General features: G+C 41.8%; 1 protein-coding gene across 3 annotated transcripts in view; it reads left to right on the top strand.

The window, feature by feature from the left end:
• The window catches only part of LOC138355094 (sulfotransferase 1A1-like), a 44,185-nt gene that overhangs the window by 16,204 nt on the left and 12,981 nt on the right, over window positions 1–15,000 (top strand). The gene's annotated exons all lie outside the window — the stretch shown is intronic.

Here is a 15,000-nt window from a genome sequence, read left to right as displayed (position 1 = left end):
TCTCTGTCTCTCTCTCTCTCTCTCTCTGTCTCTCTCTCTCTCTCTCTCTGTCTCTCTCTCTCTCTGTCTCTCTCTGTCTCTCTCTCTCTCTGTCTCTCTCTGTCTCTCTCTCTCTCTGTCTCTCTCTGTCTCTCTCTCTCTCTGTCTCTCTCTGTCTCTCTCTCTCTCTGTCTCTCTCTGTCTCTCTCTCTCTCTGTCTCTCTCTGTCTCTCTCTCTCTCTCTCTCTGTCTCTCTCTCTCTCTCTCTCTCTGTCTCTCTCTCTCTCTCTCTCTGTCTCTCTCTCTCTCTCTCTCTCTCTCTCTCTCTCTCTCTCTCTCTCTCTCTCTCTCTCTCTCTCTCTGTCTCTCTCTGTCTCTCTCTCTCTCTGTCTCTCTGTCTCTCTCTCTCTCTCTCTCTGTCTCTCTCTCTCTCTCTCTCTGTCTCTCTCTCTCTCTCTCTCTGTCTCTCTCTGTCTCTCTCTCTCTCTCTCTCTCTCTGTCTCTCTCTCTGTCTCACTCACTCACTCACTCTTGAAGTATTTCATCTCCCTAGTGATACTTTGTGTCTGGTCTCCTGCTTCCTACCCGCTATCTTCATTACATTACATTTGCTTGGATTAAACTCTAACAGCCATTTGTTCGACCATTCCTGCAGCTTGTCCAGGTCTTCTTGAAGCCTCAAGCTGTCCTCCTCTGTCTTAATCCTTCTCATAATTTTGTCGTCGTCAGCAAACATTGAGAGGAATGAGTCTATACCCTCTGGGAGATCATTTACGTATATCAGAAACAGGATAGATCCAAGTACAGAGCCCTGTGGGACTCCACTGGTGACTTCACGCCAGTCTGAGGTCTCACCCCTCACTGTAACTCTCCGCTTCCTATTGTTTAGGTACTCTCTTATCCACTGGAGCGCCCTACCAGTTATTCCTGCCTGTTTCTCCAGCTTATGCATCAACCTTTTATGGGGTACTGTGTCAAAGGCTTTCCGACAGTCCAAAAATATGCAGTCCGCCCACCCTTCTCTTCCTTGTTTAATCTTTGTCACCTTGTCGTAGAATTCTATCAATCCAGTAAGGCAAGATTTCCCCTCCCTGAACCCATGTTGATGGGTTGTCACGAAGTCTCTTCTCTCCAGATGTGTTACTAGGTTTTTTCTCACAATCTTCTCCATCACCTTACATGGTATGCAAGTTAAGGACACTGGCCTGTAGTTCAGTGCCTCTTGTCTGTCACCCTTTTTGTATATTGGAACTACATTAGCAGTCTTCCATATTTCTGGTAGGTCCCCCGTTTCCAGTGACCTACTATACACTATGGAGAGTGGTAGGCAAAGTGTTCTTGCACACTCTTTCAATACCCATGGCAAGATTCCATCCGGCCCAAGAGCTCTTCTCACATCCAGCTCGAATTGGTGCTTCTTGACCTCATCTCTTGTAATTTCGAACCTATCCAAGGTCACCTGGTTTGCTGTCACCTCTTCTAGCGCCGCGACATCTCCCTGTTCTATTGTAAAGACCTCCTGGAACCTTTTGTTGAGTTCTTCACACACCTCTTTGTCATTCTCTGTGTACCTGTCCTCGCCCACCCTAAGTTTCATCACCTGTTCCTTCACTGTTGTCTTCCTCCTGATGTGACTGTGTAGTAGCTTGGGTTCGGTCTTGGCTTTATTAGCTATATCATTTTTATACCTTTTCTCAGCTGTCTTCTCACACTGACATACTCGTTCCTGGTTCTCTGGTATCTCACTCTACTTTCTGGTGTTCTGTTATTACGGAAGTTCCTCCATGCCCTTTTGTTCAGCTCCTTTGCTTTCATACATTCCATATTAAACCGCGGATTCTTCCTTTGCTTCTGTTTTTTCCTGTCGGGCTGGGACAAACTTGCTTACAGCCTTCTGACATTTTTGGGTGACATAGTCCATGTCTTCTATGGACTTGGTTCAGAGTTCTGTGTCCCAATGTATATCCCATAGGAATTTATTCATTTCCTCATAGTTTCCCTTTCGGTACGCTAGCCCTTTGGTTCCCAGTTCTTTTTTGGGGGTGATAATTCCCAGCTCAACCAGGTACTCAAAGCTCAATACACTATGATCACTCATTCCCAAGGGGGCTTCCAACTTTCCTTATATCCGACTCATTTAGGGTAAATATCGGATCAAGCAAGGCTGGTTCATCCCCTCCTCTCATTCTTGTCGGTCCCTTGACGTGTTGACTTAGAAAGTTTCTTGTTGCCATATCCAGCAGCTTAGCTCTCCATGTGTCTGGGCCTCCATGTGGGTCTCTGTTCCCCCAATCTATCTTCCTATGGTTGAAGTCTCCCATGATTAGAAGTCTAGATCCGTTCCTGCTAGCCACAGAAGCTGCTCTCTCTATTATATTGATGGTGGCCAAGTTGTTTCTATCATATTCCTGTCTGGGTCTTCTGTCATTCGGCGGGGGGTTATATATGACTATTATAATTTTCTGTCCTCCAGTTGCTATGGTGCCTGAAATGTAGTCACTGAAACCTTCACAGTTCTGAATTACCATCTCTTCGAAACTCCAACCTTCTCTTAGTAGCAGAGCTACACCACCTCCTCTCCCTTCTCTCTTTCCTCACTACATAGTAGCCCTGTGGAAACACTGAGTTTGTTATGATTTTCGTTAACTTTGTTTCTGTGAGTGCTATTATGTCTGGGTTTTCTTCTAGTGCCCATTCTCAAAGTTCACTTGTTTTATTTGAAATCCCATCTATGTTAGTGTACATCGCCTTGAAGCTCACTTTCTTCTGTTCATTTTCATGTCCCTTTCTTGGCAAGCATTCTGCTGGTGTGGGAAGCTGTTCCGTGGGTGAGAGGATCTGTGAGGTGGTTTGCAGGGTCTCAGAGGATTTTGGGGTGGGGGGTGGGGGTTTAAGGGAAGGGGGGGACAGGTAGGGTGTGGGTTAAGGAGGTAGGGGGGACATGGAGAATACGGGGGGAGGAGGGATAGGGAGGGTATGGGATGAAGGGGGAGGGGGGACATGATGGGGAAGGGGTGTCAGGGTCAGAATGGGGTGGGGGGGGAGGGTTGGGTGGGGGCAGGTAGGGTGAGGGGAAGGGAGGGTTTCTATGCAGAGGGGGGTGGTGGTGTGGCGCCCCCCCCCCCCCCCTCTGATTTGCTGGGATGCTGGTTTTGGGTTCTCCTCTTGTCTCTGGGACTGTTGTTGAGGGCTGTGATTTCCTGGTTTGCTCCTCTCCCTGCGCTTCCTCCTTGCCTCTGCTGCCCTGGCTCTCTCCTCCTTCGTCCTGTCCCTCTGGAGGAATACTTTTTTGTATCCCTCCATATGCTGCAGAAGACTCTTCCTTTCGACAATATCCTCCTTCGTGGTTTCGTTTGTAAACACTACCTTTACAAGTCGGTTTCTGTCCTTGTTGTACCAGCCCAACCTGAAAACCTTCTCAATGTTATGTACTGCCCCTTCCATCTGTAACCCTTTCAGTAGCCCATGTACTGCCTCTCTATCCTTGCCATTCCATTCTTGCCTGTTGGATCCTTCCTGTTCTTTGATGCCTACAACTACCACTGATCTTTTTCTCTCCAGCAGCTGAGTGGTGTACCTTGCTGCTTCCTGTGACGTAGCTGCTTGCATCGCTATCTCCCTCACTGTGTCCATTGCTTCTGAGCTCTTTTTCAGTATATCCGCAAATGTATCGGGTACAGAGGTATTTCCTTCCAATGTAACATTCCCACCATCCCTTTGGATGGTTATCTGATGCTCGGTCTCTTTATTTTTCTCTGAGAGATTTGATCTCCTCCCTTGCTGATGCTAGCTCACTTTGCAGATTGTTAATTGTAATCCTCATTTCATTCATCTCCCTCCTGAATTCCTCCAGAACTTGGGTTAACATGTCCTTCGTTTGGTCACTCTGGCTGTTCCCTGTGTCCCTGTTGCATCCACCTGCCATTTTGCCCTTGTCAAGAGAGAGAGAGAGAGATCAAACAAAGGAATTAGCAATTCCTTTGTTTGATCTCCCTGGCTGCTTCCCGTGTCCCTGTTGCGGCCTCCTGCCATTCTGTCCCTTGTCAAGAGAGAGAGCGAGAGTGTGTGTGTGTGTGTGTGTGTGTGTGTGTGTGTGTGTGTGTGTGTGTGTGGGGGGGGGGGGGGGAGACGTTTGAATCTTTTTAAGACGTTCAGGGCATCTTAGGTTCCAGGCGTGGTGTTCCTTGGAGCAATTTGGGCACTTGGCTTGGATGGGCTGGTTTGCCTTGTTATCCAGGTATATTTGTGTCCTGGGGCTGGCTGCAGACTCCACCCCTGACTGGGCGTTGCCAGCCATCCTTGTGATGTCCAAATTTGCATCTGAGGCGCTCTTGGTATGTAAGGCCTGTGGTGGATCACGCCCCTAATGCCAAGATAGTTTCTCTGGGATCCGTCCTCTTACTGTGAGAAGGACTTGGGTTTCTTGCTTCGTGGCTTTTTCCTGGCATCTTTCTGCTGACACCGTATAATTCAGCTTCGATATGAGCTAGGGCTATGTGCAAGGGATAGTGGTTATCTTGAGGTTATCTTGGGATTTCGGGACTTGGCGTCCCCGCGGCCCGGTCCTCGACCAGGCTTCCTTTTGTTACACCCCCCCCCCCTCCCAGGAAGCAGCCCATAGCAACTGTCAAACTCCCAGGTACCTATTTACTGCTAGGTAACAGGGGTATGGGGCATCAGGGTGAAAAACATTGCCCATTTGTCTCCACCTGTACTGGTGATCGAACCCGGAACCTCAGGACTACGAATACGAAGCTTTGTCCACTCAGCCGTCAGACGCCCTTATAATTGTGGTGGACAATGATTTTCCTTATTTTATCCTCTGGTTTTAGTTCGTCTCATTTTCTGTAATTTTTAAGAATGGTTACAGCTGTCTAGTCTTCAGACCTTAGAATATATTTGCCTCTGAGGTTTGGCTTTGCTTTGATCTGGAGCTTGGGGTACATTGTTGTTTACGAGGAGACATCATGCTGTACCTAGAAGACTGGCAGTGCAGATTTAATCAGTAGCTGGCGTGTTCATCTGTAGAGGACTGTTCTCGATACGTCAGAATGGAGTGGTTCTTCCTGTTGGCTTTGGTCACAGAACGCCAATTGCCATCACTGTCGGAACTTGTACTGAAGAGTTTTCCTTTTGTGATTGGGAGCAGCATCGTTGGTTCCCACACAATTCATCTGGTGGTCCATTCTGGCAGCCAAATGATTACTGTGGAGTGATGTCTCTTGTGATTCGTCGAAGTTACAATGAGGCCATAGTTTTTGGTCTTTTTGACTTGAATTTTGACTTTTAAAGTGCTAGATTCCTCAATTTTGCAAAATTGTCTACGTTGATGTGCAAGGATAACACAGGGACAGTATGAAGAGCGGAAGAGTTTGCTTGTTGGATAACACTAGACATTTCTTGACTTGAATGTTCTCCTAATGTCTTAATTGTCCCTGGATGATCATTTATGCTAATTACCACACACAAAATTCTAAAGTATGACTATGCAGATCATTAGTCCTATCTGCATTACCTTCCTTACTACCCCAGTAAAAGAAGAAATGACTGGCTGGGCTGGGTATTGGCCATAACTAAACTGGTGAGCCATAATTATATTTGTGCTCTAGTCGCCAAATGCAGTCCTCCATTTAGTGGCACACCACTTTGAACAGTCCTGATCTAGGATTCTTAAATTTTATTTACAAGAGTATTATACCTCAGTGGGATCTTTATCAAGTAACATTTGACTGCTGTTGCTTGAATGAGTGATAATTCTTAGACATGTGCCATGTGATAAGTGCTACATTACCCTGCCACACTCAAACGAGTTTTGGTGACGGGGCCCACGCACGACTTCCTTGGGCTGGTGAAGATTACCTGGGCCCCTTCTACCCCTCTTTGGGTGTTTTACACTCTAAAGTACACCCATTGGGAGCTTGTTCAGGTCAATGGAGTGTCCTGCTGGATACCCAGCCATCCCTTTGGTGGATGGCTGGGTATGCAGCCATGGGAGAAGGCTTCCCACCAGTGTCAGAATGTTAAGAGGCAATGCGACTGTTGAAAAGTGGGAGTACTCCAGGGGACGACGCACCCCTTCCTGCCAGCACTTGGCCTCCCATAGGTGTCCTGGTAGGTGGTATATCTTCACTCGCAGGCTTTTGAAATTAATGCTGCATAGATACCGAACTATTTACACAGGCCCCGTGAGGTGGGCGATTAGCCCCCCCTCCAACCATCCCGAGTCTGCTGGTGATGGGAGATGGGGCTCCATAACCCAGGCTGTTGGGCCCTGACCTGGCTCCTTTCACTCCAGATTGGCCCTCTCTGCTCCCATTCCTCTTCCGTGGCAGAATTGAGTTCCAGGGCCCCCAGTAATGACCACCTACACCCTGGAGTGACTCTTGTGACAACGGCATCTTTTAACACTACTCCTACGGGAAGTACAGCCCCGTACTTCCCACGCACTAATGTGCATGATTACTCCAATCTCATATGTTCAAACATATGTTTGAACATATGTCAAACATATTATGTGTCAAACATATTGACACACATAACAGCCGTGAATAAAATTACAACACGAGTGATCTGTTGTCATATGTGCATATATCATTGATGACTACCAATGATGTAGTCATCAATGATATAACTTCTCCCACACTACCAATAACCGTTGAAGTGCCACAGGGCAGCATCTTGGAACCTCTCCTCTTTCTTATATATATCAATGATCTGCCGAATGTCTCAAACATTCTTAAACCTATATTGTTTGCTGATGATACTACCCTCATCTATTCAGACCCAAACCCACATACACTAAATAATGTTGTGAATAATGAAATAAAGTCCCCTTATGGATGTCAACTAACAAACTAACACTAAACATAGAAAAGACCTACCTAGTATGCTCTAATCTATCGTTATCTTAATTATAGTATCTGTGCATGGGGGTCAAACACTTTAAACCACCTCAAGCCCATCATCACCCAGCAAAAATCTGCTACCAGAATAATAACAAACTCTGCTTTCAAACAACACTCAGCCCCCTTGATTAAATCCCTAAACATGCTAAACATAAACTCACCCACACATTCTCTTGTGTCAACTTCATTTACAAAAACCTGTTTTTAAATGCAAACCCTGCTCTGAAACTCTCCCTGAACAGATGTAATAGGACCCATTATCACCACACCAGAAATAAATATCTCTTTGATATCACCAGAGTCAAACTTAGTCTGTGTAAACACTCTATTTGCATAGAGACCTAGTCTATGGAACTCACTCCCTAATGAATTGAAAAGCTGTCCAACTTTTGCCTCATTCAAAAACAAAAACAAAAAGTACCTAATTTCGTCTTCATAGTTTCCTATTCTGTGCTTTAAAATTGCTCTGTATCTAGTGTTACCCAATCTTTATGTACCTAATCCAAGCAACTTTACTATAGTGATCATTGCTGTCTTCTTATATGTTCAAGCAATATAATGTATTGTGCCTATTAATCCTTGTTAAATTACCATTCAAGCTGTCAATGCAATCAATCTGAGCTACCTATGTGCTTTAATATACCTACAAATCTCTCTCGTCTCATTTTTTTTCTTGCAATGTACTTATCATTTTATAAATTTTGCTTCAATTTACCTACTTAAAATTATCTGTTAGATTAATTAAGGACCTGCCCGAAACGTTGGGCATACTAGTGGGTTTACAAGAATGTAATCACTATGCTATGTATCCTCACAAATTCAATGTATCTTCTTGTTTATATATAAATAAAATAAAATAAACTGGGCAAAGGTATTAGATTAGATTTTTTTATTCAGGTAAAGGTACATACATTCAGTTACATTCATAATGTTGGATTTAAAGATAGAGATAGTACATACAATACCTAAAGGCACTAGTACACATGGCATTTCGGGCAAGGTAATGGGGGAAAAAATCACTTAGACTAAAACTTAATTGTAATTGCGCTTAAAGTATAAATTGTGTTGAAAAAATAAAAAATAAAAAAATGCGGGGAACAAGGCAGAGAACAGCAATTATACAAGTTGGTCAACAACCAGCGTTGTTTAATATAGTAAGATATGGATTGACATTTAGGGGTGAGGTAGATTACATGGAGTTTATTAGGTAGTTTTTAATTTTTATCTTAAACTAGTTGAGATGTACAGTCTTTGACATGATTGGGAAGGTCATTCCCCATTATGGGTCCTTTGATTTGTAGAACATTTCTAGTTTGATTAAGTCATACACTTGGGATATCAAATAGGTATTGTTTTCTGGTGTGGTGCCCATGGGTTCTGTTACAAACTTCTAAGAAGCTTTTAAGGTCATGATTGACATTACAGTTCAGAGTTTTAAATATATAGAGTACACATGAGAGGATGTGCAGTGACTTAATATCTAACATATTCAGAGATTTGAGTAAGGGTACCGAGTGCTGTCTGGGGCCAGAGTTAGATATTGTTCTAATAGCAGCTTTGTGTTGAGTAATTAGAGGACGTAAATGATTTTGGTAAGTAGAACCCCAAGCACAAATACCATAGTTGAGATAAGGATAGATGAGAGAATAATAGAGCGTCACCAGGGCAGGGCGGGGTACAAAATATCTGATCTTAGAAAGAATGCCAACAGTTTTATAAACTTTTTTTTGCTATATTTAGAATGTGTCCCTGGAAATTCAGCTTGTTATCGATGAGGATACCAATGATTTTATTATCAACTTTGTTACTAAATTGACTCTTGTTTATTCTTAGATTTATTTAATTTGAGGATTTATTACCAAACAAAATATAGAAAGTTTTGTCAATGTTAAGGGTGAGTTATAGCAGTTAGCCAAAGATGCACTTTCTTTAGTTCAGTATTCACTGTAACATTTAGAGCAAGAGGGTCTGGACTGGAGAAAATGAAGGTTGTGTCATCAGCAAAAAGATTGGTTTGAGGTGTTGTTAAGCATTTGAAAGGTCATTAATGTAGAAGAGAAAGAGGCAAAGTATGCTGCCCTGTGGAACACCAATATTTATGGGTAGGGGAGGAGAAATGGAATTATTCACAGAAACATACTGGACCCTGTCAGAAAGGTAAGATTGAAGGTATTGCACGAATTGACTTCTGACTCCATAATGATGTAATTTAAGAAGAAGGTTTTAGTTGTTGACAGTGTTAAAAGCCTTTCGTAGGTCAACAAATAAGCCAACAGGGAACTCATTTTTATGAAAAGCTGTATGTATCAAGTTAATCATACTAATCAGTGCATCGTCAGTGCTTTTATTTTGTCTGAAACCATATTGGCAAAAACTAAGTATATTGTTCTTGGCAAGATAAGAGTAAAGCTGCTTGTAGATTAGCTTTTTAAATATTTTATTCAAGGTTGGTAGAATTGATATAGGTCTGTAATTGTTGACATCAGTGAGATCACCACATTTGTGGACTGGGGTTACTCTCGCTTTTTTTTAGAATATCCAGAAAAGTTTGGAGTTCAAGTGATTTGTTGCAGAGCAATGCAATGGAAGGAGCTAGAAGTCTGGTTGCTTTTTTTGATAATTAGAGTTAGTATTGCATCAAGGGCAATTGACTTAGTTTTTAGGGAAAGGACTACCTCATTAACATCAGAGGAGTTAGCAGGAGTTAGGTACAGAGACTCTGGATTGTTACCTGTTAGGTATTCTTTAATCATGAGCAAGGGATTAGAGGGATGTTCCCACTAGAGAGCAAGAGGGATGTTCCAATGGAGGAGAAGAACCTATTGAATTCAATAGCAGTTCAATAAATACGTAGAATTCAATAAATACGTATTTCTGACGTTATTAAAACCATTAGAGATAACTAAAAACATACATTCCGTTGACACAGTTTTTAAAGGTTTAGAGAGTGAGTGAGTGAGTGTGTGTGAGTGAGTGTGGGAGAGTGAGAGTGTGGGAGAGTGAGTGTGTGGAAGAGTGAGTGAGAGTGTGTGAGAGTGATTGAGAGTGGGAGAGTGAGTGTGAGAGAGTGTGGGAGAGTGAGTGAGTGTGGGAGAGTGAGTGAGTGTGGGAGAGTGAGTGAGAGTGTGTAATAACCTGATCTACTCTCCTCTTCCTCACCAATCAATACCTCAGCTCAACACTGCTACAGCTCAGTATGAACCCTCACTGATCTACCGCAGGTACAAGCTGAAATATTAAATGAGGAGGAAACAACAAGAATAGGAGTTATTAATTTAAACTTATAATTAAACCTAATTAAGAACACTGCCACCACCTTCCCGATCTAACATACCTGAATGTGTCTAACACCGATCCCCCAGGAAGGCAAGGAATCGGTAATCATGAACTCCTCAGGCAATAGGAACTTCGGTAATAAATCTTGGGAATTAGTTTGATTAATTTACTTTGCTTATTTAGGCCCAAGGTCAACTTTAATATCCAGTAAATGGAGAACAGGGGGATTTCCAAATACCACACATATATATACTGCATATAGAAACTGCTAAAAATTAATGACAAAAGGGACAGATAACTAAACAACAAAAACTAATTAATAACTTTATTATATATAACACATATATTGAAATCAAATGAACATATACCCTACTCTATAATCCCTAAGAGGCAAAATGGATATCTACCAGTACTCAAGTGCACAATACCTTAAAACCGCTCTCCGGCCTAGATGTCGATGGCTGCCCTCAACCCCTTTGATGCCAGACCGAGTTCCCACCCCCAAGCACTCCCATAACACACTACTGAAATTTTGTTTCACCAGCTTACCGGTGGAAGGAGTACTCCTCCCACAATCTAATACAGCCCCCGGGGCTCCACCCATTATTTTTGGCTACAGCCAACCATTTAAAACTAGGCCTGAGGTATGGTTCTCCAGGGCCAATAAGGACTTGGCACTTATCTACTGCCAATCACCTTCACTGATCTGCCTGAAGGTACATGAAATTCTCGAAGATTGAGTCAGCTCTCCTCAGCTATTCGAAGGGGACAATTAAAATTAAGGTGCCTCTGTAGTGGACCACCCGAGCCTGAGGCACATCGGAGCAATATTTACAGAAACTGATAAATTATGTTCAAACCTGTCTCCTCTAATCTCCTCTAAGATAAAAGGTAGGGACATTTGATTCGCCTGGTATGCGGGGGGGGGGGGGGAGGGATCGGTGAGAGGGGGAAGAGAGGGAATTCGGTGGGGAATGGAGAGGGAAAAGTGGGGGAATGAAGTGGGGGGAGCATAGGCACCGAGAGGACCAAGCTAGCAAGACCACCCTCAGGTCAACCTCTTGGCCCTTGACAAATGGGCAAAGGGGGAGGGAAGAAGGGAATTAGCCATTACAACTCCCCCCCCCCCCTCTTTGAAATTAAGAAATTCGTATGTAAGGTACTTTAAAGCACAAAATTCTTATAATGCCCTACCATAACAATTACCTCCAAAGAACAACATTTTTAACCCAACAATATTTTATCCCAATGCCTCAAAAACAAAAGAAATTATCTAATCCTAACTAATTCCATACAATCCTCCAAAAACAATAATGGCACCCCCCCCCAAAAGGTAAGGTGTGCCCCCGCAAGTATGAATACATCAGTCTCCATTGTGTAGTGGTAAGACACTCGCCTGGCGTTGCGCGAGCGCTTTGTCATGGGTTCGTATCCTGACTAGGGAGGATTTACTGGGCGCAAATCCTTAACTGTAGCCTCTGTTTAATGCAACAGTAACATGTGTACTTGGTTGTAACAACGATTGTTTGCGGTGGGGATCGTACTCCAGGGACCTGCCCGAAACGCTACGCGTACTAGTGGCTGTACAAGAATGTAACAACTCTTGTATATATCTAAAAAAAAATATCAGACCACTGGTTGCTATACTGTCAATTAATAATTCTTAGAAAGAATACTGACAAAGTGAGAATATTACTTAATTCTCTAACATAACTCCAGGGAAGGAAAACTCGGGTCGTAGTTCAATGTTGAGTACTGACGTTCTCATTCCAACTCTGGTTACATTATGGTTTAGTATGTTAGTACGTTAGAACACACATAACAGATGTCCCGAATCTGTCACAGCAGATATGACTAAGTCATTATGGGAACAAGAATTAAATATTGGAATATTAAATCCGTCTCCGTGGTGTAGTGGTAAGACACTCGCCTGGCGTTCCGCGAGCGCTATGTCATGGGTTCGTATCCTGGCCGAGGAGGATTTACTGGGCGCAATTCCTTAACTGTTGCCTCTGTTTAACGCAACAGTAAAATGTGTACTTGGATGAAAAAACGATTCTTCGCGGCGGGGATCGTATTCCAGGGACCATAGGATTAAGGACTTGCCCGAAACGCTACGCGTACTAGTGGCTGTACAAGAATGTAACAACTCTTGTATATATCTCAAAAAAAAAAAAAAAAAAAAAAATGATTAAGATATCTGTAATCAAAAACTCTCTAAAGTTTGCAGTAGACTCGAGGACTAGGGTTGCTGTGACGTGTAATGGTTGAATTACTTAATTGTTAAATTGTTCTGTGAACTCAGAAAATGTTCTTAAAAACAGATTACATTATTGTATAAGTTGTATTCTACATTAATATACTTTAATTAAAGAATATTAATCATTTGGTCATTAAAGATCAAGGAGACTTCGATACTACAGTAAGGCCGCTGTGACTTGTAACTGTTGAGTTACTAGACAATAACACATCACTGAGCATCATGATCACCCCAAACTCAAATCAACAAATTTGATTTAATATGCACTGCCGTGCAGTAGTCATTCTGACTAATGATATAACTAAGTTTTAACTAGCTAAAGTTAATGTAATATTAGAGAACTCAATAGGTTATTCATTAAAATCAAGGAAGACTCTGGGTCGACAGTGAGATTAGTAGCCTAGTCATTCTGACTTATAAGCTAATTAAACTACAGCTCGCAGGCTTATCACTGGCAACTCATTAATACATCCTCAACTTAAATGAGAAATTAATTTTATTAAATAAGTCTCTATGAATAGTCAACTGTATTTAATCTTGAATGCAGATTCAGCTGATACTCAATTGATAAAAATGTCCTGAATACCTACCTAAATAGATAGTATAATTTTTCTAACCTATCTAAGTAGAGGGCTAAGCTAATTGTGACAACTTACTAATTCTTACTAGTGTCACTAGTTGAATGTTGAGTAGTGGGTTCTACTCAGTTTATCGTGGTGAGAATTAATAGTTGCAGGTTATCATGGTGAGCGAAGTAAACTCTAGTATCGCAGTGAGCAATAAAGCGTTCAAATTATCATGGCGAGCATTAGGCGTTCGTATTATCGTGGGGGAGCAATGATGGGCTCCATTATCACGGTGAACATTAATACGCTCAAATTATCACGGGGAACAATAAAGCGCTCGATTATTGTGGTGAGTAAATATGCTCATATGATGGTGAGCAACAAGGGGCTCGAATTAGTGTGGGGAGCAATAAAGCGTTCAAACATCATTATCAACAATAAAGCACTCAATTATTACGTTAATCTTTAGGTGAGCTATTAAATCAGCTCGTTAAACATGTTAGGTTACAATGCTTAAGGTTTAATGTTAATACATTAAATGATGGGAAACCTAAGGTTGCTGGAAATTTAATTATTGCTACGATTAATCTTACTTGAAAGATAATTTGTTACAATTTATCCCAACCTAAACGTTTCACGGTTTATTAGTTCTCTGTTGTATGTTCACTTACATATTGGTAAGTTTACAATTTTGCTCGTGCTGCGCTCCTACAATAATAAGCAGAAAAGAAAGAAAAACAGCTCAAACAAAAACTAATGCAAATAACTCACTAGCTTCTAGTGCAGAAAACTTTGAATAAATGTTGTAGTCTGTTAAAGACTATTGTAAGGTTTTCTTGGCAAACCTTAAGCACAGGTATAATGAACCTTGGTCCCGGTGAATTTGCAGGTGTAGAAGTTTCTTGATGATTTCGAGTTACTGTTGAATTCAGGAAATGCTGGATGCATTGGGTGCAAGATTCTCTAGCCTAATATTATTAATAACCCAGGAAGTCCTATATTCTCTAGCCTAATATTATTAATTACCTAGGAAGTGCTAGGTTTTCTAGCCTAATATCATTAATTACCTAGGGGGTGCTAGATTCTCTAGCCTAATGTTATTAAATACCTAGGGAGCTCTAGATTCTCTAGCCTAGTATTATTAATTACCTAGGGAGACTGAGTGTGGTCAATTATTACTTGTCGAGAATAATTCTAGGTCTACAGTGGGTTCAATGGCTTGGTCGCTGTGACATGTACCTGTTTAGGTTACTGACCACTGATTTTCCACTGAGAACGATAAAACATCTCTGCGAATACTATTTGTACCAGGCTCAATCTGGGTTTATTACTCAGCTGGGTTTCGCATTTAGCTTGTTGCTGGAGAATTAATTTACTGCTGATTAACTTCTGTTATTGTTGATTAGAGGAATCTCCTCATTTTGAGGTAGCTCATGTATTCCATATGAGCTGGATGCTTGCTTGGGTATAACTTAACTATAAAAATGTTCTACTCCAGCAGAAACATTTTGTGTTGCAAGCACTTTGTTATAATGATCTAACTTGGCCTGAATTTTGTCTTCATAGTTGTCAAGGTCAGATTCAATTAGACTTAATTCGTCTGGGTCAGTATCCACTGACAAGGAATATGTTTCAATAAGACTCGATTATATCCTTTACATGGTCATATTTTTAGCTAGCCACCTTTGTGGAAACTCTTAGCCTGGAAATGTCAACTGGGTTAGTACCTAACAAGTTGTCACATTTGTTGAATAGTCTTGATAAGTGACTTTGTTCAATCCTTTGCTCAGCCAAAGTTTTATTTTCTTCTATCTGTATTTGTTTTGATCTCTCTTTTTCCCTTTCGACTTGGGCTTTCTCTTTTTCCTTCTCTTGTTCTAATTCCAGTTCTCTTACTCTTGTTTTCTCTTTTTCTTTCTCCTGTTCCAACTCCAGTTCTCTTATTCTGGTTCTCTCTTTTTCTATCTCCAGTCTGGTTTTCTCCTTTAACTTTTCTACCACCAGTCTGGTTTTC

The sequence above is a fragment of the Procambarus clarkii genome, chromosome 66 (assembly GCF_040958095.1).
Source record: "Procambarus clarkii isolate CNS0578487 chromosome 66, FALCON_Pclarkii_2.0, whole genome shotgun sequence".
NCBI lineage: Eukaryota > Metazoa > Arthropoda > Malacostraca > Decapoda > Cambaridae > Procambarus > Procambarus clarkii.
Note: the sequence above shows the minus strand (reverse complement) of the source record. Positions and strands in the feature narration are given on the sequence as shown.